Here is a 27,264-nt window from a genome sequence, read left to right as displayed (position 1 = left end):
TCTGACTGGCACTAAATGGCCATTGTCTTTTGCTTATACGATCTCACAGCATTTACTCCTGAGCTCTGAACTATTTTCCTTTTTTTTTTTTTGGGTCTTCTAGCAGTGTAATAATTTAAATATATAAATGCATAGCGTAGAGCACTGTTTTTCCCCTTGGAACCTCTGAATGCAAAATTTCTGTGGATGTGGAGGTACTTTTTGGGTACTAGCTGGAACCTCTGTGGCTAACTCTAGAATATCACCTGTCCTCACCACAAAAGGTTTTGAAAAGCCGCCACAAGTAGAATTCCCTCTCCAGGGAGAGCTACTCTGAAGGGTGGGAGTCTGTGAGGGCCGTGAGGAAGAGGAGGGGAGCAGGGCCATGAAGAAGGGAGAAAAATAAGCTGCTTTATTATTCTTATAGCACTGCATAGTATCCACCTGGTTGTGTGTGACATGCCTGTTTTGTAGACATCAACGAAACCTGGAAATGCAGAATGGAAAAAAATACAAGAGTTAGTTCAGCACATCACTGAAACAATTTGCAGCTTAACCGGCAGTCAGACAAGGCATTTAAGATTGTTGATCGTTCTCACCAGCTGGACATTCAGACAATAGCTTTTCTTGTCCTGTTGTTCTGAGGGGAAAAATCTTTAGTTCTTCATTGACTGTAATCGGGATATATAAGTGGTTAATCTATCTGGTCCAGTTCATAACATTTCTGCAGATTTTTTTTTTAATTTTAGGAGAAAGAATTAGTTCTTAAATGCTTTCAAGGATGGCCTTAGGCTGCTGGAAACAGAGATTTGTGAGGCCAGGTGAGATGGCCTATTGTGTTCTTCCAATTGCTGAGAATTAGCCACGTGGGACTTGGCTGTAGATGGACCCCTTTCCTAAGTTCAAGGGCCAGTCCTGTCACTGACACAGTGACCTTTCCTTCCAGGTGATTCTTTGTTCTTTGCACAGCGGATCTTTTTGCACCGCAAGAGGCTGTTCTGTGCTGCATGAATAGATTTAAGACAGCCATCAAAATCAGTTTAAAGCCCTTAAGCCCAAGATGTCACATCTGCTTTACAGAAATTACAACAGGAAAACAACACAGTTTAAAAAAGAATAATTCAAAATAAACATTGTAAAAACTTAGTGGAAAAACATCTGCACTTTTCAGTCCATTACAGCAGTTTGTCAGGAAGGTCATGGAGAATTTTTGCATTTTATTCCTTGGATTTATTATTGTTGCCTTCTATTTCTAAATAACATAATTTCCCACCAAGAAGGACTTAATTTATGCTCATGTCAGCAACAGCATGTAGCTGTTAGGCAAGGTATACAGGGTATCTGAAATACTGGGGAGAATGCAATAATTAGAACAGCACAGTAAACATGAGCAAACAAACATTTACAAGGGTTTGTTCTTGTAAATTGTCTTAGAGAATGGAGATGCCTGCGGGGAAGAAAAAAGAACTTTCCAAGCTGGTAGAGCAGTTAGTGGAAGAAGCAATGATGCCTTTTTAGATGCAAATAAAAAATAGCAACCACAGTCACGCTTTGGGTCAGAAAAAAAGACATTACAAGTATGGCTGCACAGGTATTGGAAACAGTGTAGCTGAAGATGCATGGGGGTGGGAGCGTTGTCTGCGTCAGCTAATTATGTGAAGAAGCAAAGCTGATCAGATCACACGTAACTTGGTTGAAAATGCTCTCCCTAAACTACTTTTGAACTAGCTTGCAAGAGCTAACGAGGTGTCTTACCAAAACTGCACTCTCCTGGAGAACCAGAGGCAACAGCAACGCTAAGTAGGATCATCAGAGTGCTGACGTGAGAGCATTCATGCTGTTAAATGTTAGCATGGTCACTGGCAGGACTTTGGTCCTGCAGACCTTCCAAATGCTTTACTTCTTTATGAACTGTTTGCCAGCCCTGTGGATGTGATTGAATGGCTAATACTGTTGCAGTTGTAACAGAAGTATTTGCTGTCTCCTCCTTTCATAGGTGCACAAAGGGAAAGATTTAGGAGAAGCCTAAAACAGAATAGTAAAAGCATAAGTCACTGTTGGTAGATTCTTGTGTACATTTAAAATATGGTTTTGTGCCTTTAGGTCTTGAACAGAAGTGCTGTTACTGCAGGGGAGGAGTCAGTAGTTAAGACACAGTGTTGTAGGGACTGGCTTAGATCAAGTCTCTAAACTTCTGGTGTAACTGAATGCAACCCTGTCCCTGATTAACGCTAAGCAAACCTGTCTCTTTAGTTGTGATGTCCTGAAGCGCTTGGTGTAACTTCTTATGAAAATGCAAAACTTGTCTGCTTTCCAGCACCCAATGTCACATATGGCTTTCTGTAGCTGACAGAAGGCAGACACTGTTGTACTTAGACTGCAAAACTAAACAAGGTTTGATTGCAGTGTGAAAGATCAGTGTAAGTTTTGCTTAGGGCTAGGTTATGAGAGTGCTCTTTGGGATCAGCTCAAGGCTCTTCCTCAGACTTCACATGGCAAGTGGGAGGCCTGTAACAAATCTAGCAGGATAGCTTTAGTTATTTTACAGTTACAAAGAAAGAGCTGAACCATCAAACAAGCAAGATGTCTGATGCTAGTGTTATATTCTCTTACCCTGTAAAAAGCCTGCACCCACTGATGCAAAGCTCTGAATAACTTGGCATACTTATTCAACATGCATCTGATAAGCGCTTTTAAATTCAAGGGCAAGTGGGCTTATTAGGTTTGCTCAGAGTTACCCAGGTAACGCAAATACACTCTGCAAATAGTTTGCAGTAGTCAACTTCCATACCAAGTAATGTAAATTAATGGGGAAGGATGATAGCTCAGTCTTGATAATGCTGCACAGACACAAAGAATTTTCTCAGATACTTGTAATGTGGCCAAATTAAAGTAATTTCTACCAGCTATTTCTTGGCTGAGATGATGAATTTCTGCTTTTGTGGGCAGGGGGGAGGCTGTACTCTGCTACTTAAAATAGCTATTTAAAATTAATTTCTGTTAATATCTACTTGAAATCTGTGTACATGAACAGATATTTCTTTGGTGGACAGGGAGTGTTTTATTCATTGTCCTCTTTTCAGGAACATGCTATGAGCATTTTCTTCTTCCGATTTTATATACCTGAACCTACTGTTAAGCTGAGGTGAGGTGAGAGCCATGTGATCCACATCCAAAATGGTGAATTAGGAATGCTTCTAGCCACGCTTAGTGCATGAACACTTGTCTCCTTTTAACTTTGATCAGCACACAAAGTAGCCCCTTGCTGTATGTTGAAGTGGGTGGCCTGTGCCAGCTATGAATGCAGCCTCAATGGGCTAGGGACAGAAAGGCATCACCATTGTGGAATAAGATGTGAAAGAATTCCCAGTACTGCTTGGTGCTAATGGGAAACTCTGGGCCACTTCACTGGAGCTGACAAGCAACCTTTATACAGTGACAAATTGTCCACTGAGAGCCTAGGCAGGATGAGCTGTGTTTGACATACCAGCAGCAGTCTCTGGAGAGGTCTGTGTCCACCTGTAGTGCCACTAATTTCTGAGACAAAAGAGCAAGAGAGCAAGATGATGATATGTGTACATGTACGCATGAGTGTTGTGTGTAAGCTGATCGTGGATGCTCCTTGTAAAGGGGCAGACTAAGAACTGGCTTGTTTGAAGAGTCAGTCAGGAAGGCTGGGAACTTAGTTTTTTTCCTGCTGAAGCTGGGAGAAAGCAGTCGTTGAGAGAGAGTTGAAAAGGGAAACAGGGAGCAAGAGGAAATGAGAGTGGAGACATACTAAAAAGCACATACTCATATCATATGTGTATCTTGGATTGCTGAAAACATTATTGCTTCCGCTTAGTTGAACTAGTGTTTACTGGTTTACAGTGAAACATTTAAGTGTCAGTGCCTTAGATATCAACATTGTCACTGTGGTGTGCATAATGATATAAGCCAGGTAACGTTGCTACTATGCCTGCAAAGAACTAATGGCCAAACTAACATACTGAAGGATGCATGTGCAAAGTCAACAATGCAACCAGTCTCTTTCCCAAAATGGTCTAGAACTGCATACTGTGAAGAAAGCCCAGCACTAGCACTGAGTTGGTCTAGTTGTAAGGAAATTCTAACACATTTACCGAAATATTTTTGTTTTATTTATCTTGGTGCTGATTATTACACCCTTGCTAAAACAAGGACAATATTATGTCTGTACGGATGAAATTTAATGGCAACTCCTAATGGAATAAAATATCACTTCTGTGGCAAGTCAGAATATGTCAAAGAGATGTGGTTGATCTAATTTATAACCAAGTCTTCTCATTTAGTTAACAGGCTTTCTCCTCGTACCGAAAATGCCCTATTCGATCTCCCCAGATCTACTCTCGTGCTCTTCTTCCATATTGTATATCCAGAGTTTGAATAGTGTAGAAATCAGGAATGGACCTGTGCCAAATTATGTTCCTCTCTTTCTCTCCTCTTTGTCACTCTTTTGTTCTCTCTCCTGGACTGACAGTGCAATCCACAGTCAGCAGTAGCTTGTAACATTTTCCCTTTCTGTGTTTTGGAACCTCCCTTTGAAGGAAGAACCTGGAAAGAACACTTAAGTGGACTGTATGCTCGTGGGGGTAGCAGATGTAGCAAGCTATAGTGCAGGTGACGTTTGCATCTAGTGAACTATCTGAAGTTGTAGGAAGGAACTTCCGGTCTCTTTGTGGGAGAGTCAAATGTGTTCTTGGAGAGAGAAAAATACACAGAAATACTCCACAAGTCAAAACTGGTGGAGTGTCCAACCTGATGTCGGTGAGTTATTCCAAATGGAACGCAAATTCATGTAAGATTGCAGTAGTTCAGGTTTTTTTCACACACAGATATTCCAGGTCCTTCATACTACAGAAGAAGCTGAGCCATCTGAGAGTATCTACTCAGAGTGAACAGATTCATGAATTTGAAAAAAATGTACTGGAAATTAATACAGGTGCTCAATGTTTCCACAATATGACTTCTTAAAATAAATGTTCTAAAAAAAAAAGCTAAGATCTAATTTATAGTATGGGAGGAATATACCAGTAATAGTTGGAATGTTAGTCTTGAGTGAAAAAAATGAGATACGAGATCATATCTTGGGAAAATTATTTTCCTGCACTCTGGCTGTAGGGAAATGCTCATATCTTAAGGTGCTCTTGTGGGAACTGTGAATCTTTAATTACATTCTCTATTAAAGGCCTAATAGTTGGATCTAACTTGCAGTAGGTGCTCAGAAAAATGTCAGTGGGCCCTGTTGAACTGGTGAGTTCTTCTTGAGATAGAGGTTATTGAAACCATAAATAACATACTAGCAATAAACTCTGCCATTAGGGAGTTGTGATTGTCTGGATGGGTCTTAGTGCATGAACAGGTCAGCAGAAACCACTTCAAATCCTTTCTTGCCTTGCGAATCTTGTCTTTTGTCTCTGGCTGTAAAGTAGTTTCCACATCTGCACTTCTGCAACATGTTGTGCCAAGTCCTGTGCACTCTGCTCATGTGAGTCATCACACTGACCTCAGCTGGATGACTCCTGCGAGTAAAATGAACACAATTTGGCCCACTGCCTAATAGCTAGTCACTGTATCTGGACTTCAGTTTCCTTGATGTTTCAAGGTACCTTATTCCAGCTGCCAAACGTGGAGTATCTGAAGCCCATTTATGTTGTTACTTGAAGGCCAGCAACAAGGCGGTCTGGAGGATGGTTACACCATGATGGTTCTCCCAGAAAATGTTCCATTTTAGGCAAAGGCCAAAGATTCCATGACTTCTGTTGTGGGCTGTCTTTTAAAAATATGTCTTTTGTTTCAAGGAGACTATGTTTCCTAAGCAAGCTTTTAGTGGTGTATATATTCACATTGGTCAAATAAAAGTCACGTGGCACACCTCCCTTTCTGCTGTGGTGAGCCACACAGTGTTTGATATAATCCCACTAGCTTGTGTGGGGGGAAAAAAAAACCACCCAAAAATCCCTAACAGCTGAATATCAGATGTGCGTGGTTTGCATGTCAGTGAAACAGAAGGCACGTTACACAAGTCACTACACTTTGCAAGCTCTATTTCTATTTTGAAACAACTGTCCCTTCAACCTTTTCCACTCTCTTTTCTTAGGCATAAGGTGAATCCAGGGCTGTTCCTGAGGCTGACCCTCACTTTTCATGTAGCTTCCCATGTTTCTGGGAATAGTGTATTGACTGGTTAACTGATTTTATACCCTGCAGATATATGAATATGATTTCTGTAAGGGACTGTTCAATCATTAAATTCTCTCCAATATGGGAAAGTCAAAGCTCAGGTGAAATGCTATAGCTCCAAATAAGCATTTGAAAAGTCAACATATTTATTTGCCTTTAAAAAGAAGTATGAGACTTAATTGAAGTTATCTACTGTCTCTAAAAATAGAGAATTAAAAGACCTTCACATGAGCACAGGTAGTGACTTGGTAGGGCTATCCAGCTTTGCTTCCCTGCTTTCTTCCTACTAGCAAGAGAACTTAGCACCGAGAAAATAAGATGCTTTTTGTGCACGTGCAAATACATACACAGCTGGTATAGGCATCTAGTAGGCACATCTAATAAGCTAGTGAAGAAAACTGCTGGGACGAGATGGGCTGTAATATGTTATGCAACTGGGTAATTACTGAGCTGATGCCGTGCTTATCCGCTTGGTCTGTTACTGCCTGTTTTGTTTTATTTTTTTCATTTGCATATTTAACTAACTTAACTAATTCTCCACAAAGTCAGATGTTCAGGTATCCCATTCATGGTGGCTGATGAGAAATTCTGAGAGCAGCCAAGTGGCGCCGACATGAAAATAAGTGTTGGGTTAGTAAAACTGACCAGTGAATGTGAAACAAGAGTATCCCGAAACGATGGCTAGTCTGAATCACTAAAATGTAGAGTCAGAAGGGCTTTTTATGATAATAAGAGAAAAATGTCAATCACGCAAAGTATAAGGTCAGAAAAGAAGTCCACATATGCAGAGGACACTGATGCGTGTGCTGATGGGACGGAGAATGGCTGTAGCCCCTACCATCTGAATTCTTCACTGGTGCTGTGTTGAAGGAGTGATAGGAGAGGGAGGAGACCTGTTTGTGGCCCCACTGCCCAAAGCGTGCATTAATAGAAGAGGCTGTATGACTTGGTCAGGCAGGAGTGACACATGTAGAAGTAGCAGTTTTGGTTGCCCCAGAAATCTGAATCTTCCTCTTAGTTATTTCAAAACAGATTGCATCATATTTCAAGCACTGTGCAGCTACAGGTGAGCCCATTTAGCTTTGGGACATTGTGCAATATTTACTGTATTGTAGAATTTGACCAGTGAGGTTTGTTTCTAAATTATCTACTTCAGACGTCAATTTTAAGATATTGCTGCCTTGTTTGCAATGGATATCCAAGTCTGAAGCCAGAAGATAGAAGTGTTTGGCACCTTAGAATACAGAGGAAAAATGCATTTGTTTAGCCCAGTACAACAGCGACTTGCAGTTAGCAAGGGAGAAAAAACCTGTGTCATCCTGCTGCTGGAAGCTTCAGAAAAATCAGATAGAGACAAAGAAACAGGAGAAGGACAAAGGAGCCTGTTCACAGGAACACTGAGATTCTGGTTCTGAATCAAGTCTGTTTTGTTTCCTTATTCATACCATGCCTGAAACTTGCAAGTTTGCATGAGAGCAAAGAAATTAAGTGATCTTAAATACAGCTGGTTCTCCCTCCAGGTGCCATTAAATATGTTTCAGCGTACAGTATTATTAAAAAGTGAAGGATGTTTTGTTTGATAGGAAACGAACAAAAAGAGGCAATTAAGATCATGAGTGAAAGAAACATGCTCCCTTAGCCGTGGTATTGGGCTGCTGCACTCTGGATGTGACTGTTGCATCTTACGAAGTTTCCTGCTCTGAGCATGCCCTAGGCGAAGAGCACAGAAATCCACTGCTTCACAAATGCCACTTCTGGTGAGCAGAGAGCTGGAATAGGCTGTTCTGTACTGTCCTGAAGCAAGCTGTCTTACAACTGGCCTTTGAGACTGGAGTTCTGGTGGGAACTGCAGCCTCTCTGACAGAAGATGGGATATGAAGAGTGGCCAGGTGACTGCTGATGTTTAAACATGTTTTGCCATCATGTTATACCTGCTTAAGCCAGAAATCTTAGCTGGTTATGTAAAACGATTTGAAATCACTTGTTTGTGGTATTGTTGCTTTCTGTCCTCTGATCAATCTGTGCAGGCCACAGTAACTTTACTAGCTAGTACCAGTACAACAGGCAGTTTTCCTCTTCCATGAGAAGCAGGTGCTGGCACCCTTGCAAAGACCTCGTCGTTAGTTTATAAATGAGCAGCCACGGGCTTGTGCTTTTCTTTCATTGGGGTCGGAGGGAGAGGGCACTGCATCATTTGTGCAAAACTAAGCTGTAGGCTGCTTTTTTCTGTGGTCCATAGAGGTGAGCCGATGTAGACTAGCTATAGTATCTGAAGTACAGTACTGAGCAGAAAGTTAATTTTTAATGTGAACATGTCACTTGATCACAAAGCTGGGACATCTCCTAGTGGTCTTGTAGCACTAATGCAGCATTTGTGCAGTTATTAAACAGAGGAAACTAGGTGCACTTACAAGAAAAGTTACCCAAATAAGAGGAGCTTTACTATTTTTCAAACTGGAAAGCTGTGCTAGTGCAAAAATCAAATGAAAAGTTGTTTTATAGTTGGAAACTTACCCAGAGCTGGCTGACCCAGTGGCTGCAGGAAGTCAGAGCTACTGGTCCAGTCTGGTTAGTTCTGGAATTTCTTTTCTTTTTTTTTTTTCCTCTGCCCTGCCCTATACACTTCATTGATTACTAATATGAAAACCAAATTATTTCCTTATTTTCATCATTTAATTTGGAACTCGATTAGACTTCTCTCTGTGTCCTTAGAATGATGAGGGCAGAAAGCTCATTTATCAAAGCTCTGCAATGAACAAAGCCAGAGCAGAGCAGCATAGGCATAATTAATAAGGAAAGAATGGAGCTTGTGGCTTGATGTTGATGGATACAGAATGTGCCACAAAGGAAACAAAGCTTTGAGAATGCTTTGAACATAAAACCAGTCTCATGGGATCAACAATCCCATGCCAGAGAGTAAATTCAGGATAAGATGGATAAGCTCCACCTATCATGATGACCAACAGCCATACTGCTGCAGCGGTGGAGGATCTAAGTATTTCCTGGACATGTTTTTGGGTTGTTTGGGGAGGGAGGAGCTGATTTACTTATTTTCCCTAGGAATACTCCAGTTGGGCTGAGCATTATTGTTGTTGCTGGTTTTGGAATGGCAGAAGCGTGTGCTGCAAAGGGGTTTGCCTATAGTGAAATGGCATGTACTTGTGTGAGCTGTCATCACCTTCTCTCTGTAGAAGACCCCAAAGATGAGAGATGTGGTTAGACAGTCTCTGTTTGCATATACAATCACAAATCTCTACTGTAGCTTGTCATGCAACAGAGAGCTTAGTGTTACGGGCAGCATGTCTGCCTTCTCACCCCAACACTCCTTAAGAAAAGGAGAAGCAAAATCAAATTCTGGTGACTGTGTCTAAAAATGCTTCGTAAAGGATCTAGGGAAACAAACTTTTAAAAATATGTGGTTTTTCTCTGGAAAGCGTTTCTTTTACCATATTCATATTTTTGTTTTCCTGTAAACTTAGAAGTCTTTAATACTCCTCCAAAAATGTGTTTACCTCTTCCGAACTATACAGTCAAGCATTGGGCTAACCAGTAACAGAGTTTCAACACATACAGTGGAAATTATCTTCGATAAGAATAAACAAAACTTTGCTTCTGAATAATAGGACAGAAACATGAACATGCAGAACAGAGCTAGAGAGTGGGTTGCCAGTTCTAGCAAAATCGTGAGGGTTACTGTGAAAACCTCCAAGACTCCTGTACTTCTAAGATTCGTGGCAAGATTTAAAGGAACTAAAAGGAAAGGAAATGGATCTCAGTGCTGCGTCTATATGAAATACAGCTGAATGGGCTAAATATAGGGCAGTTTCTTAAATGTTGTGAAAGATGAGGAATTCAATCACCTTACAGTGCCTTATTATTGGTGTCTTATTTTATATGGATAACCTGCAAAATAAACATGATTTAATGAGCCTGTTCACATCATCACCAAATATTTCATTACAGTGCAAGCTGGTTGAGCATCGAAGGGTGTGTATAGACAATCAGAAGTGATTGTGTCACTGTCCCTTTGTGACTTACTCAGCAGATTTTTTTCATTGACTGTGTACCTATTCTGTGGGTAGTGTGAAAAAAAAACAATATTAATTAATGGTTTCATATTTGTAGTATCTTAGGACAGCATATTTAATTCTGCAGTTTCACCGAGCTAAAAATGTGCAACTTAAAGCAGTAACATAGGTCATCATGGAACTTTTCCTGCTTCTGAATTCTTATGAAACAGGATACATTTTAAAGACAAGTTACTGATCATCAGGAAGGTAATTTTATTCACAGCATTGAAAAAGTATGATCAACTTTTTAAAATATTCCAAGCATTGAAATATTTGTGTGTTAAATTTGTTGGTTTATATGTATTTTTATAGATTAGACATGTGGTAGAACTCATTTGTGTTAATACCAAACCTGAATTTGGATTAAATCACTGAAAGGGGCCTATGCAGAGGTTGCTAATTCATTCAAGTCCAGAAATTTTCGTGGTGGCCTTAATGACGTAACTGCTGTCTTCCTGCTTTTTTCTTAAATGCCTTTAGGCTTTTCATCTACTGTAAATATTTATGAAATGTAAGCTTGCTTTTAGAAGTATCTATTCTCAGCTAGCTTGCAATTGCAAATCTCACAGTCTGTTTTCTTTTGCCATGTTTCTTCTTTTCCAATTCCCACCAACAATTTCTTAAAAAATCAATAATGATTTTCCTAGTGTTTATTTATGGTTTTTGAGAATCAGTGCAAAACATATGTTTCGTTAGGTTATGTGACAGTATTCTCTTCCTCTATACAAAACCACACAATTTTCAATTTCAGCACATTTTCACAAATAATGTTTTGCTTAAATATGCTTCCGCCCTGGTCTCTATTTTAGTAGAGGAATATTTGGAAAAATCTAAATCAGGAAGGTGGGGAGGAGGAGGAGGAATGGGAGATATTGTCTGTCTAGTCACAGCTATGGTGCAGGCCATGAAATGTGAACTCTTTCATTTTTTTCTTTGCATACCTCTCACCTGGGAAGATGACCACCTCTGGAGGAGGGAGGTAGTTTAATTTCCATTCCTGTCAACTTCTGTTTCTCTGCAAAGAGGCAGAAGATACGTTTCAGATTCTGTGGGATCACATACTTTGCTTTGGCGACACAGCAGATCCCTGCCATGGGACTTGGGTTAGACCACGAGGTTCCCTTTGCTTCAGACCCTTCGGTGGGCAGGAAACTGGACTGCATAACTTAAAACTAAAGATCTTACCCAGTAAATTGTCCAGTTATCCACTTAGCTTTTACTTTGATTCTTTCATGAATAAAACAGCATAACAAAACATCTCGGGTAGGATGAGGACTGGACAAAAGGTGAGCGGGGTAGAAAAGGAATGGAAGTCACAAATTGGGTTTTCTGTTTTGTAGTCCATGTTTAAAGGAAAGGTCCAAAAATTGCTTGTCTTCAAGGCTGGTGCTCAATAACTGGAAGCTATTCAGAAGTGTTGCATGCTCAACATGATCCTGAAAGAAATGAGTTGGTAAAATTCCTTATGGAAATTATGATAATTTCATTACCATTTTGAGGTTTTGGGGGTTTTGTTTATTAAAATCATTAGTTCCTGGAATTGGTAAACCTTGCCAAATTCAAAATGCTACAGTCTTCTTGGATGAATTGTTAGATTCCTAGAACGAATTTTAATCTTTTTCTTAACGTTCATAACTCCCACTTCAATAATTTGGAACTGTGCTGTTGGGTCTTTCCTTGCTTTTTTTTTCTTCTAACTAGAAGGAACTCTGAATAGAGTTTAAGGAATTGAAGACCCTCCCCAGTAATAAAGATGCCATTTTCTGTATGAGTATGTGGCTTACAGATTGTCCTAGCTCTAAAACGAATAAATAAATTGTATATCTAAAAACACTGCTCTCTTCCCTCAATGGGAGCACTGTTCCTCATCAGGCAAGTCATGTTTACTGAACTACTGTGTACTCCTATACATGTCACTGCAACCAAATGGCTCTGAGTACATGAAGAAAACATCCTGCACTTTAGTCAATAAACAAGATAGTTACCCTTGTGCTAAAGCCCCAGATTAATTCCTTACTCCAATCACCAAGTTACTGTTGGGGTAGGGAGGAGGAACCCGGAACAAAAAGCCCCAGACATCAGTTCTGTATTGCATCTCTGCTTCCCTGACAAGTCTTGTATCCACATGGGAATTGGCATGTCTTTAGGTGAGAAGGCTGTATTCAGTTTGTGGACATCCAGTCGGTGCTCACCTACTGCCTCGCAGGTGAGGCTGTAACAGCGGAGACAGGCTTCACATGTGAAATGTCAGATGTGGCCATGTGTTTGGCATGTTGCAAGTGAACTCAGGGAGGAGATAGAAGTGAAGATATATCCATGGTCTTCCAGAATATCTTGGAAATGTCTGGTTTGCATTTTCCTCCAACTTAAAACCTCCTGTTGGCTTATGTGAAATATGGGCAGGTTTTGACTCCAAAGGCAGTTGTCACACGGCGATAAGCAGTTCCAGAGTATCAACACTGACAAATGCGACATCACTATTTTTATTTTGCGTAGCTTTTTGTCTTCAACCTTTTGGTGGACTGTAACTTCTTTAGAAATAAATGCGTTTCTTATCTCTTGTAGTACAGTCTAAGAGTTTTAGTAGTACAGTTTGAGTCATTCAAATAAAGGCATAATATAATCAGTCTTTAATACATAAATCCATGGTAATAATTTATTCTTTTCCTTTCATGACATACGTTAAGTGCTTGAGTGAGTAAAGCATAGGCTTTGTGAGCACAAGTTAATGCAGAAGCACAATTCTCCCTAGCAAACGGGGGTCTCTTGACTGTCATCTACAGGTATCTTTGACCTAGTAAGACTCTAATATTCAGGAGTAGTGGAGCAGTAGTGATGCCATATCATATATCTGATTCTAGAAAATCATGAACTGGGCTATTTTAAACAGCAGCCAAACTCTAGTTGTGGAAATACATGCAACTGCTTCACTGTCTTTGCTTTCCATGGCTTCTAACTCTTGAAGGGGCTGCTATTCTTACAGAAAACTCAGTAAGGTCACCAAATCATCATCAATGTGCAACTTTATCCTGGGTGCAGGTTTCAGCCTTCCTGAGTGTAATCTAGTCTAATGTAACCTTAATGCTGTCTTGCCAGCAGGAGGCTGGGGTGCACCTGTGTGGCTTTTTGTTTTGGCTTGTTTGGTTTCAGATTTTTTTTCCCCTCTGTAATTTCCTGGGACTGTCTTGCATGGTAAATTTTTAAATAGAATTCAGAAAATACGTATAAAAGATCTTATTAAAATGCTGCTGGAGACCTATAACTGCCTCTAGGCGTAATGCAGATCTACAGATGTATTAGCAATCAGCCAGGAAGCAATAACTTGCTACATTTGGAATGCACAAATATGCTGAGATCAGGTGTTCAAAGCATTGGCTGTTGTGTACCACTCAAAATTCTGGCTGTACCTGAACAAGCTTGCTCAGTGGGATCATGTTTTTGCAGGCGTACTAGTAACTGCAGGACTGGGACTTCTTGTCCATATTCACATTGAAGCTTGTGCTCTAAATCATTGTGGATGTAGCACTGTTCTGTTATTTGGGACAGAGGAGGATTTTATTAGAAAACTCCTCCTTGTACTGGGGAGAAGCTTCTCTCAAAGCTCTTGTAACTTGTCCTAGCATGTTTTGGCTTTTGGTTTGAGTTAACAACCTTTACTCCAGTAATGGTAAGCCAGTATCACTCAGCATTTCTCCTCTACAGGCAGGATGTAAGATGACTTAAGGTTTCTCTGTGTAACATACAGTTGGTTCATAAAATCCTGTGAAGTTTTGCTTTTAGAGTTGCTGCATAGAGTGGTAGGGATACAAAGAAGTGTAAGTAGAGTGTTGTCTTGGCCTATACTCTGTCAGAAAGGAAATAACTGATAAATAATTAATCAGGGCTGACAATACTGAAATTGGTTTAGTGATGTTTCTTTGATTATACAATGATTCAAAAGATCAGATGTTTTATTAGCTGGGAGGAATGTAGAAAGAGGATATGAGTGGTATTTTGCTTTTGTTAGTGTATTTACTGAGTACTTACTGAAGTTAGCTTTAATCTGTTTTGATAGTATTGTATGGATGAATAGGAACTGGACTTGTCTTATAAATACTTTTTAAATAAATAAAAAGCTGTCAGGCCAATAATTATTTGGACACAAATATGTTCTGGTGAAAAGAGATAATGAGATGCTGGATACTGTATTAGATTTGATAGTGTCCAGTGCACATCTAGCTTCACTGACATTTCAGGTTGTTTTTCTCAAACACTAGATAGGTACTTTCTAAGCCTAGGAAACAAAAATGGTAATTTTTTAAAAATTCGTTCTCCTTTCAGGGTGTTATTATACAATGAAAAGTGGGAAAGCTGTACCAAGAAGAGTTTGAGATAAAATGATCTAGCCTTGCGCAAGCTTTACACATGGAACATCTCTGTTGGTCATTTGATCATCACCTTACCTTAAATTATTGATGTCCTAGACTCATTGCCAAAAGGTAGGAATTCCCTCTTTCCCTGCTCCCCCACTCCTGCCAAAAAGGACGTCTTGCTGAAAATACCACTCGCAGCAGGAGGTCAGAAGTACTCTGTGTGTGTAAATCCTTCATCTTCATCTATGTATTGGGAAATGCAAAGCTGGAGCATAAATTTTTTTAGTTCTGGCCAAGCACGCACAACACCATTGAAGATTACGTATTCAGGTGTGGAATCCGCAATAAAGTGGGAAACAAACGTGCAAGTAAAACCACATGAGACCAGGCTGTCTGTGCTCCAAGGCTGGCAGAAACGTAACTGTGTCAACCAAACAAGGTGCCTTTTAAGTAGTGGGCTGCCATCCAGTTAAAGACGTAACCCTGTTCTACATCAGTTGAAACGTCATACTTTTATGGGATAGAAAATTGTAAGATAATTCCCGAGTTAATGACAGAAATGCAGAACAGCTGAGAAATGACATTTTTTTAAAAAAAAAAAAGTTCTTTGAATTCTGCTCAAGGGCAAAACATCAGTCCTTTTGTCAGCTCAGGTGGTAGAAAGGTGTTTTGGTTTTGGTCTTGTTAAGATACGAAACACCTTTCTTGCAATCACGGCCATAGGCTCATGGATTTGGGCATGTTACAAGCAAATAACTTGGATGACTCTACTTCCCAGCGTAGTTAGGTGGAGGAAACCGTATGTGCTCTGGAGGAGTTGTTAAGGGGCGATGCGGGTCCTCCATGAGGGTGGAGTGGAAGAACTACAGGACTGGATGTGCTCCTGTAAGCAGAGTTTGTGGTCATCCTGCTGGCTCTGCAGAAATGTTCTTTGGTGAGTGGTACCCTAGACAGCCTTGGTTCCGCCCAAGTATTCATTCTGCCATCTTTGTTTACTGATACTATTTTAACCCCCTGGAAGAAGATCCATTTAGAAGGTTTTTACTTATAATCCACATGCTGGATTTGCTTTAAATAAATATTCTTTCGTCTGTTTTACTTCTAAAAGAAAACTATTCAGCTACAGCTCATTACTGAAAATACAGCATGACAGTGGATTAATTTTGTAGATGTGTGAGTGTATTACAACATTAACTGCACAGTAATAAAGCAAATATGAAACTAACTGAAGGGGGACTTCTTAGATAGATCTGAGTTTCTCATACAAGCAAAAAAAAGCAAATATCAGCAATCTGTCCTAGTGTGGTGAGGAACATTCTGAGCGGTGTGAAGATCTCACTATGACAATAAAATGTCATGTCTTACATCAAACAGCCTTCCCAGAGCATTTCCTCCTGTGAATTACTCTCCAGATCTAGCAATGTTTCTTGCTGACGGCCTCTTTAATTCCTGCTTGACAATGACAATTGAAGGACTGCAGCTTAACTCAGCAAAGAGGGAACTACCCTCCTTGCGCACAGTAAATTTGAATTGTATACTTCATGTATCTTCTCTCTTCCAGCAGTTTTAGGTTGGCTTATATTTGATGAAGCCTTGTGTATTTTGGTGAAGCACAAAGGCAAATTTCAACTATGTAGAGAAACTACTGCAAGCAAACATATGTTTGAATGGAAGGTCCTCGAAGGTGGTATTTATTTCTGTATTGTTATAGCTTTATAGTCCTTTGTAAAATGAACAACCAATGATGTGATGCTGATATAGAACTGATAATGTTCAATCTACCTCTGATTGCCAAGCACAGAGGTGGATAATAGGGAGAGAAGAGTAGTGGTGTCAATGGATGTTTTCTTAATTAAGAAATGAGGAATTACCAACAACTTTGGTAAGTGTCTTTTTTAATGCTAGTATTACATTGTTTTCACCTATGATCTACTTAACATGACCTAAAAAGCAAAAAATGCATTCATTCTCAAGGCATGGTGAGCACAGACTTTCAGAACATGAGTATGTGCACATCTTGACTATAGTATCCTCTGGAAACAGGAGGGGAGGAAAGGAAACTACTATGCAATGGATTATGGGCACACTGGGCAAGCACCTTGAATGAGACTGTCCTTTTTAATGGGAAACATTGCTTGTGCTGTTTTGTACTGTTACTATAAACACAGGAGTCTGCTGGATGGTTTTGTCTGTACCTGTTTAAAGTTATGGGACATTGGTGGAGGGGGTGTTTTGGGGTTTGGGTTTGTTTTTTTGTTGTTTTTTTTTTAAGAGTTTCTAGGTTGACTTTTGGTCCAGAGGAATTGTATCTGAAGCTTTCAATTATTGGAAAATATTGGGTCTTTGCTGTCTATCCCATTGAACAAGGCAGATGTGATTCTTGCCTGTTTTTTGTCTGTTAGGATATCAGGCTCTTGAGACTGGATTGCTGTGAAGTAGGGATTTTAGGCACGGAGAGCACGAGCTATGTACATTTTTACATACTAATGTGTCAGCTCTTGTATTCTCTCTGTGGTTTCCATAAGTAGGGATCTGATAATGTCCTGAAACCTTCTTTCATCATTGTAGAATGATGTTTTTTGTTTTCCTCCATGCTGGCAAAATAAGCCTTCTCAGTTATGCTTTTATAATTAACCGTATCAGCAGCAAAGCACACAGAAAAACTAATTCTTAGGATCAATAACTTGAGTATTGCAGCTGTTGGAGGGTGCGCTGGCCACTCTTTCAAGTACAAAAGCCATTAGCTGTGAAGTTCAATAAGTTATTTGTGGGATCTACCCAAATATATAGACTGTAACCACCTGTAGCACAGTATGTTTCTAATTGCTCAGAGAAAGAAGTTATAAGCCATCAAAAGGAATAAAAGTCACACTTTGCCACAATTCAGACTTCTTTCATTTGACCTTATTTCTGAGATCTAGAGTACTTGTGCCTTCTGTGTCTCTGTTTAGCCATCAAGACAAGAAGAAATACTTGGATTGGGTCATCCAGTAAAGGTGGAGGGGAGTGTGAGAGCATTATTGCAGGCTTTCTTTTTTCCGTGGGGAAGAAAAATGTAGTACAGTGGGTGATGTAATGTAGTGTGCATGCACTACAGAGATGTCTTTGTTGATAAAAGGTAGCCAATAACAGGTTTCTGAAAAAATTAGTGGAACTGTCTTTAAAAAAAGATTCACAGGGGCACGCTACAATTTCTTCTTAATGTCACAATCACGGTTTGTTCTCATTACTCTGAAATGATGTCAAGACTGTGTAGAAGGGGCACTCACTTTTCCCCTGTCCCTCCTGCAGCTGTGTAGATTGACTAAAAACCCAAATGGCTCGAGCTTAATGGTAATTTGAAGTCTAAATAAAGATGTACCATCATCTTGCCTGGAAACCCCTGAGGAGTCCTGCAGTCCTCAGAGCAAGGAACAGGGTAGCTGTTTTCCACTGACTACTTCATTTTAGTTCCCAAGCTAAGCATGAGAACCAAATAACCAGTTGAAGCTGGTTTTTATGTCTAACACCTGATATGTATGTCATGCTTTTTCCTCAAGGGTAATGACTGCTTCTTATTTACCGCTTAGGGGTGGATAATTAATTAACAGGGGTGAGAATGTGCACACTTGACTAGACACTCAAATATCACATAGGTGATTCCTGGGGTTGAATAACATTTTTTAATTTTTTTTTTTAGTGTCATAAAACAGCCTTGAACTGGAAAAGTTCTATTGTCAAAAGTATGTGCTAAAAGTTTTATGTGGATGCTGTAATTTATTTTTATTACAGATAGTGCTTCCCTTACTCAGTTAGGAAGGATATTGAATGTCTACCAGTAAAATAGAATAAAATCTTTGCCGTGTTTGTTGGTGGCACTTTATTGCATATTACATGACTATTTAGCCAAGTGGACAGGGCCATCAGTTTGCAAGGTGATGTTCCCTTTATACTTACAAGAGGTTCAGGATGGCTATATTTAAAATGTGTGTACTAGAGCATTTATTGTTTACCAGCAGAATTGTTGTCTTGATTTATAAGTAAAATATGTTATGAGTGAACAAATTCTTATATTATTTGGTAGAATTTTTTTGGTGATGTTGAACTTGAAAGCTACAGTGTAGGAAATCAATGGAGGGTATTTCTGTGGGGGCAAGGCTTCTTACCCTGAGCATACTCACACGCTACTGATAATTGCTAATTAATACCCAAGACTCAGGAAGTCATGAGTGTGTGGCTGAAGACTAGAGTTCCACCAGAACTCTGTGAATGTTGGTTTTAGTTAATTAAGCGTAGTAAAATGTTGGTTTTAAACCTCTCTGTTCTTGCACGATCATGTTTCATTGTTGCACTCTCCAAACATTCTCCAGAGAGCTGTATACTGAGAGCTTTTCTGTGACACTTCTCTGGCTCTGTGTTTCCAAATGGGCTGCTTGAGCATGCATTAAAAAGCTGAGGTGAGCTTGCAGGGCAGTGGGTCAAGCACCGTCAGTCACGGACTTCTGATGCGAGAGCGCTCTCTGGGTTTGGCGGTTTATGTGTCAGGTTCCGAAAGGATCCTTCGCAGATGTTGCAATGGTGTTTATGACATAATATTTCTTCCCGACTCAGTCAGATCACTGAAAGTTGCCATCAGTAAGTGTATGTGTGGGGAACACTTCCATGTGTGATTTCATGAGGGAGGCAAGTCAACCATCACATGCTGGAGGAACTTGGCCAAGTAATATACATAAAACTGGACTATGTCTCAGTGCTATCCCAAGAGAACCTGAATGCAGATGTTAGTGGGGCATTTGCAAAATGAAATCCCATCGAAGAGAACTAAATCAAAGCTGGACTGCTGAGTCGTGAAGCTCAAGTTCTTTGTGGCACGGTTTCCTCAAGCAGTTTTTATAAACACTTCCTAAACGTTTTATGAGCTATGAAAACAGTTGGGGAAATTGTGGAGCCACAGAAAGGTCACATGCTAAGTACATTGCTGGAAAATGTTCAGTTAAGTTTGAGAACCAGCAATTCACTGACAACATTATGGACCTCTGACAAACCTCTCTGCATTGTCTTCTGCTTAACTGTATTTATTAAGACTTATCTATTGGTATTTATTTGTTTTAAAAAAATGCTCTACTTGCTAGATACTGATCTTAATTTCATGTTCTTCTAATTTGACACAATAAATTGTCCTGAAAAAGAAGGTGCAAATTGATAGGTTTCTGCCTGTGCCAGTATATGGTCTAGATTATGGAAGTATGGTTTATTAGTAAATAAATAAAAATCTTTTTTGAAAGTGCTATTTTCTGTATTTTATTTAGGTTGCAATTTCCATAAATGCCAACAGATTATATTGTGGTCTCCTGCTGTTCAAGTTACTGGAGTTTCTATTGACTTCCTTTGTATTGCCTGTGAGCGTTCTTTGATGTGATTGTAGAGAATTTAATCAGTGTGCAGAAGCCTTCTCCGTGCTCAAATTTGCTAGTTTTCTCTGCTGAATAGGTGTCTTCTCCTAGACATCTCACTGATGATCTGCCCATATTAGACAGGTCCACTTCACTGAACTATGTGCAAAGCCGTACTAAAGTATTTGAGAAGACTGCAACTCTTGAAGGCTTCCAGCTTGCTCTCCTTCTTCAGTGTTGTCTGTATAGGGAACCTTGGCAAACTGAACCAGCTCACCCAAAGTGTAAACTGAATTTGATGTTATTTTACATGGCACATTTTATTTTAACAACGGATAAGTTAAAAGACTCCCAAGCTAAGTGCTGAACTGACACAACAGACCATGTGCTCATCTGCCCTCTTTTCTTGAAGATAAGGCTTTGAAAATGGTGGTAAGTAAACTAAATGATAAATCATCAAATGTTGGCAGATTCAGGAGCAGCGGCTGTTAATTGTACTTTAGGAATGCTTTATATTAATGAACAAAGTTCATACCATGAAGCTTGTGTGGTTAGCCGTCACTTTCTCCTCTAGTTTTTTGCCTTACTGCAGGAACAGTGATGTTAGCTGTGGCCTTTCTTCACCTATAAACAAAGGGGAAAGCTGGAGGAGGCTGAGTAACTGTCTTTTGGAGTGGTGTCAGAAGAGACTTAATCATCTTCAGATCCCCACATAGCTTGGTGACTGCTATGTCAGCCTGTTAGTAATTAGGACAGACCCCACTTGCTATGCAGTGTAGCTTTGGAGTTCCTGCTCCCAAACCCTGAGAAGAGCCAGCGTGGGGCCTGACTGATGCACAGCTACCCTTCTGGATCTTTCTCTGAAGTTCAGATTGTAATAAAGGAAATATTTAGGAAGGAGGAGGGAGAGCCCACCCCTGTAACATCTATGTGGGGCAAAAATCCTGTCAAAGAACTATGTGCAGCTATTCAGGAAGTCGTATATTTTAGACAACTTGGTCTCAATATTAAGTTCAGACAATACTGAAATTTTCAATAAGCGACTTCTGAAAGAGCCGTGTCACCCTGAGCAGAAAGATGACTGTACAACAAAGAGAAATGGATAGAGTCAATTCCCTTTAAAGCATGAAATCTATCTTTTTCTTTGATTATTCTCAAACATGCATATGTGTGAGAAAGAAGAAGGGATATTTGGTCAATATGCTCATAGTTCCCTTGTTCCCTGTATGCTTCCTTTGTTCATTTTCCAGTTACTGTAGTCCTTGAGACTTTCAATCACTCAACAAGAAGCAAATGCCACATACTGAAAAAACCACTAGCATATTTATGATCTCCCTCTGACTTTCTCCAAGATGTTAAGGCTTTGCCTCAAGTCTTGCCTATTGGAGAGACTCGTAAATCAGAGGAAATAAGATGCTCAGTGGAACCTTGTTGAGTGGTTGGAAATCACTAGGTGAATGCCTGTGGGACTTAGGCATTTGGGAAATTAATTTTTGAAGCTGTGACTGTTGAACTGAAATTGGACATTGAAGGTGTGCAGTCACGCTTAACTCTGATGTCAGAGTTCACTATCTCAGCAGCATCAATCCATTCCAAATCATCCCTTTTGGGCCATTAGGCAACACCAATATAAACTGTTTAGAGCCCACCTACGCTTCAGTAAAAGTCAGTGGAGGCAAAGATCCTCAATCCACATTTTCAGTGCGATTAATATGTATTGATGCAAATACATGCTAGCAGGATTTACAGAGTTCTGTAATTCTACTCAAGGAGGTTATGTACCGAAATACTTCCGAAATCCACGGGGGATTATGCATCCACATCCTTTAATGCTTTTTGAAGATCTGACAAGATCCCTTCCTGTATCTATTCATCTTAGTGTCTTTGAAAGGCTTTTAATTAAGTTCTTGAAACTGTAAGGAGTGCTTTTAGGAGTTCTCACAAATATTTATTGACTATATCTCTTGACACAGCACCAGGGGGCTTACAGTTTGAACACGTTACCGCTGCTTTTGCAAATACGAGGGGAATGAAGAAAATGAGTGAATCCTCTAGTGTCTGAAACCACCCCTGGCAAGTCTTACTCTTCTCTAGAGTCAATAGAAGACTAGAATCATGCACAAGTCTGTATGTATCTATAAACAGCTTGACTGCTTGGATCCCACCATGCAGGGAGAGGCAGGAATTTGACGAACACAGGAATGATTTAGTGAGGATGGAGTTGTTCACTTGCATAGAGACAGTAAAGAGAAGGACAAAAACTACTGCTTGAGCACTTATCCTCAAATTTAAACTAAATTGAGGCTTGAATGTGCTCCCATTGACGTCATTGAGCATTTTATCATTGACTTCCCTGGGAGCAGGATAGTGTCTCCTGTTTACATGAAGCATGGAGTTTTTTGCTCCTCACTGTTTATAAGGTGTCTTTGTGATTCTTGGCAGTCTACGCACCTCCATCGATGTGACTGGAGTGATTCCTGTGCTGTGTTTGTGGGTCAGATGTGGTGGTCTGCCACTTCAGAGTACATGAAGTGAGACACAGAAGGTTTGTGATGCTGTCTCCAGTAGATTGCACAGGAGGAAGCTGGCTGGCTCCAGTTGCCTTTTGCAGATTGAAATTGGCAGACTACTGTTGTTATCCTCAATAGAATTCAAAAGTGAAAGCTGAACTTGGACGTGAGAAGCCCTGATTATTTTCTGCAGTAAACTCTGAACTGTTTGCATCATTGCTTAACTGTTGACTGCATTGCCAAAGGAACTCAAAGCTCCTACTCACTCCAGCAGAACCAGGATTTCTCCCTAAGGATTTAATTCAAAGCCCATTGAAAGAGATTTTTGGTCTGTTCAATTAAATGTAGGTCCAAAAACCTCAGTTCATTCGTCAATTGGTTATGCTGTTTGTGCTAAGGATGACATTTACTTCAGCTCTTTTCTAGTGTATATTAAACTGAAAAGCAGTCTATTCTTTGCCCTTTCCTTGAGGCATCAAATGAAGGTAACTGAGACCTAGTGACTTGGATAGGGGAATGAGAATTGGAAGACCTGGGCTTTGGTGTTAGGTTTTGCTGCTTGTTTTAGACCTATAGAGAAGTTAAGTTCAGTTTGTTTTCTCTCCGTTTAAACATTGTAAGGTGATCAATAACTTTATTGCACCAAGTGTTGTTTTGATGGCATTTCCTTTCTCCTGATGACTTATTTTTGCTGTGATCTCCTCACTAGGAAAGGGCACTTGGCTCTATTCAAGATCAAATGCTTATAAAGCATTTAGCAAGACTTGAAAGCCGAATCTCAACTCCCAGAACATGTTTCATTGTGTATGTTTGTTGAACTGTGCATTTGTGGGGAGATTCAGACCACAGAAGAAGGTAATAGTTTTAGGTGCCTTGTGGAGTTCCACATCTTAAGAGACCGAGGCATAGAGCGAATATCTCAGCATTTCCTGGTTTCCATAAAGTCAGCAATAACACAAGGAACAGTCTTTTTTGTGAATTATTTATGCTTTAAATTCTGAGGGAAAACAGTAGTCCAGGAACACTAGAAAACAGCCAGAAAAAGATGAACAAGCTACTTTGATGTTTGGGGGTTTGGAGAATGAAAATGGAGATATCTTGGATTTTGTCTGGTCGCTAGATGAAGAGTCTTTATCCTACTTGCTGGTTTTGGCTGAAAGGTCTATAAATTTTAATTTGTTTATTATTTTAACACCTTGGAAAGCACTGTTATGAGACTTAGTGCTCATTCAGTGTATGCTTAGAGTGCATATATGGCAGTCCTTTACAGTTCCTTTGTTTATATCTTGATGCGCAACTTTTGTGACCTTTGTTTACAGCTCCTTGTTATTTGCTGTTCCCAACCTTGTAATTCAATTTATCTGAGTCTGAATCATAAACTACTACTCACCACTGTTCGGTGGTTCTTGCCCGGTTTTTCTTTTGCCAGGAAACGTCATTGCTAAACAGTCTTTGCCAAACCCTGGTAGCTGCAGAGAAGCTGCTTGGATCAGTTGAAGAGTCCTCTGATATAATCTTTGGTGGAGGTTTTTTTTTGTGCACATGGGTTTTTGCTGTTGTTTTGTTTGTTTAGCCTGGGAACTAATAATATTTAATATTGGTACAGCTGATATTCTTAGCTAGTTGGTTTTTTCAGTAAGAAATGGGCGCAGCATGGAGGTCTTGTAAATTCATTGCCCTTTTATACAGGCTATGAATGCTTTACAGTCCACATGGGATAGTAAACAGTGTTAAGATATCAGGATAGTAAAAAGTGTTAAGACAAAATACCCGGTTGCTGTCCAGCCTTTTACCAGGGAACTCTGGCTGATTCCTTTAGACCATTTTTTTTTTATTTTTAACCAGAGAGCAGCCTCACCTATCCTACCTTGAGTTTTTTTAAATATGTTGGCCAGTTAATCTCTTAATTGAAAAAAGACATTACACAGAATTCATCTGCTTTTTACATTATATGCATGTAATTTATAACATATGTTGAATTCATAACAGTTATGAGTGAACACTTTCAATTCTTAAAAGCATTTGACGCTTAAATTAACAGTGTCTCCAACATAATCCTACCTTGCCCACAGTATTAGATGTTTTACTTGCAAAACACATACTATATTTAAGACAGAGACACCGTCTGTGGTCTAATCTAGGTGTGGTAACTTTTAAAATAAGGAAATAGTTTGTTAACATGGACTTTAATTACATGAAAGAAAAAATATCTAGATATTTGCCCATATTCCTGAAGAACAGGAATTTTCTCAATATTCTGACACTGATCTCATATTTACTGAAAGATGGAATAATTACACCAAAACCAGTAGAACTGCTTCAGTGTAAACTTGGTGCAAGACTCAGACTGGACCTTACCTGTTAAAATTCAGATGCTTCATCCAAAACCAGAAGATACTTTTTAGATGTCACTTAAGTCATATGTGGTAAGGTAAGGCTCAAGTGCCTTCTTTTTCAGCATGAAAACTGTTCTGTATCATAAATCTGAGCTGAAACACAATCTTTGGTCATTATTACCAAGGTAAACACTGAAAGATGATGAAATAAAGCCTTAAGTAAGTTTTGCTCAAGCTTGATAAAACAGTGAACACTCACTATCAAAATCCCAGGTGAACTGAAATGTTGTTGTTGCCATCTGTAGCTGAGGTCTTCACAAGGAACAGAAGAGGGGGAATTCCCCAGCGGAAGGTGGCTGGTTCCTGAAAAATTATTCAGAAGGAGGAGCAGTCAGACAAAATGATGAAAACTTGCAAAGATACTGGGTACAGATGTTCATGGTGCGGGTTATATATTGTTTGCAGTTCTCGTTGCCTACCTTTGAGACTGTCAGTGAGATCTGGTCTCTTGAAAGCTATATCTATCACTACAAACACTCTAGGGTAAACCTCACTATAACTAGGAAGGAAATTCTGTAGATGAATGTTTTGGCTGAATGCCTTATGAAGAAGGCATTAGCTGAAATATTAGTCTGTAGAACTTCCTTTCCTCAGCTGTGTTCAACCTGTTAAAGTCCCTGTTCAGAAAACATTCAACCCACGATTTTCTGAAATTGGATCTAGAGACCTGGTAGTTCTAGCTGACTTGAAGGGGGGGAAAGCTTTAAAGACTTGAGGAAAATGGAGGATTGTGTTGGCTTGCATAAGAAAAAGTAGTTTTCTGCAATGAAGACCAAACTTGGATTACTTAAAGGAAACCAGAAGCATTAATAGAAAGAGGTGTTTTAAAAATCTACTGCAAAAGTAACAGTTGAAGACTGACCTGGTCATAAGACAGAAACTAGGAATAATGGTCAAATTTACAGTTTATTTTGTTTCCTTGCTAACTTTGCTGCATTTGACTTTGATAGTTAATGCAAAACCTTGGAAAACAAAATGTTACCAAATTTCCACTGTGGCATTCTAAGATTATTTTTCTTCTTTTTCCCTGAGAGGCCAGTTTACTAAAGAGCACGCGAATAGAATAGTAGTGACCCTGGGGACTATGCCTTGCTCCGAGCTCTGACAGCATGTGTCATCACTGTTCTTATGATGTCTGAAAGGTCAGACAAAAAAATTAGAGGAATAAATGATTGCAGGTTAGGTTCAGAGGTTAACTTGCAGGATCACGCCATTTTCTTAACTGTAAGAGAAATTATTAGCATGCAGTGCTTTCCAAAGGACTCCCCCCTTCTTTGTGTCTAACAACACATGCCTCTTCAGTACCTGCTGTATGGTATTTAGTCCAAGCCTCCTCCCCATTATCTGTTAATAGCGTATCTTTAAATCCAGTGAATACCAAGCTAATTATTTTACTGCACCCATGGCCCACTCTATCTGAAGGATAAAGGCCAAACTGAAAGAGGTGGAAAAAACAAAAACCCAACAGAAAAAAAAAAAATGAAAATCCTGGTAGGACTGTGGTTATGAGAATGTTTGCAAAGGTCTTAATAACTGCAGTGACATAAAGCATTCTCTCTGCACTCACTGCACGTGCAGTATTCCTGCTCCCCAGAGAAGGAGAAGCCTGTCTTGAAGTCTTTTTTCTCCTTGAGTCTTTCCACTCAAGTGAAAGGTGGGAGGTGCAGATTGAAAGTGTTTTCCCCATAGATTCCCCGCCAAAAGTACCAAAAATGTTATGTCTTCAGGTTTGTCAGATGTTTTCCTTGGGCTCTTCCTTAGCAAGTTTACGGTAAGGTAGGACACGTGTTGTTACGTAAAATAGCAATATACCAGAAGGTACACCAAGTGTAACGGAAAGAGGAAGGAAACGAAGGAAGATTTGATCTGTCATCCTAGATAACCAATGGAGCAGTCAGTTGATTTCCCTCTCTAGAAACAGGGCTTTCTGTAGGCGAGGGACCCTTCGTCCCTATAAACTCTGACCTTCTAAACTTCCTGTAGATGATGAACTTCACTCGATCTCAGCACTCTCCTGCAGATCTCCTTTTTTTTTTTCCTCTTTTTTTTCTTCTCCCCTCGCTTCAGTACCAGAAAGTCTTCTTACTCTGGGAAAGGAGATGTGCGTGGAAGAATTTGTAAAAAGGAGTAATATATCTTACAAAAATCGGGAGGTCTTATGATGACTAGTTAATGGCAATTTTTTCTCCCTGATTATTCCTTTTATACCACAACAGTATCCCCTTTATGAGAGGATTTTTTCCCTTAATAATAATACATGCATTTTTTCCCTTAATAATAATACAGAACTGCAGAAAAACTTTATCTTGCTTTAGTAAGATTTCCTGATCTGTTTGCAGATGCTTACCTTAAAAGGTGATGAGAAATGAACGGAAACAGATAAG

At 39.6% G+C, this 27,264-nt stretch overlaps 1 long non-coding RNA gene across 2 annotated transcripts; it reads right to left on the bottom strand.

The window, feature by feature from the left end:
• Window positions 1-388: 388 nt before the first annotated feature.
• Window positions 389-27,264, bottom strand: LOC142361342 (uncharacterized). Of its 2 annotated transcripts, none has more exons than XR_012763929.1 (4): window positions 27,228-27,264; window positions 25,080-25,183; window positions 11,199-11,265; window positions 389-466 (listed from the first exon to the last, which is right to left on the bottom strand). It is a non-coding gene; the product is annotated as an uncharacterized LOC142361342 (long non-coding RNA). The 2 variants fall into 2 exon arrangements; XR_012763928.1 differs by having other exon boundaries at window positions 396-466; window positions 11,192-11,265.

The sequence above is a fragment of the Opisthocomus hoazin genome, chromosome 5 (genome assembly GCF_030867145.1).
Source record: "Opisthocomus hoazin isolate bOpiHoa1 chromosome 5, bOpiHoa1.hap1, whole genome shotgun sequence".
Classification (NCBI taxonomy): Eukaryota; Metazoa; Chordata; class Aves; order Opisthocomiformes; family Opisthocomidae; genus Opisthocomus; species Opisthocomus hoazin.
The sequence above is the reverse complement of the archived record's forward strand: the minus strand, read 5'-3'. Positions and strand labels throughout refer to the sequence as shown.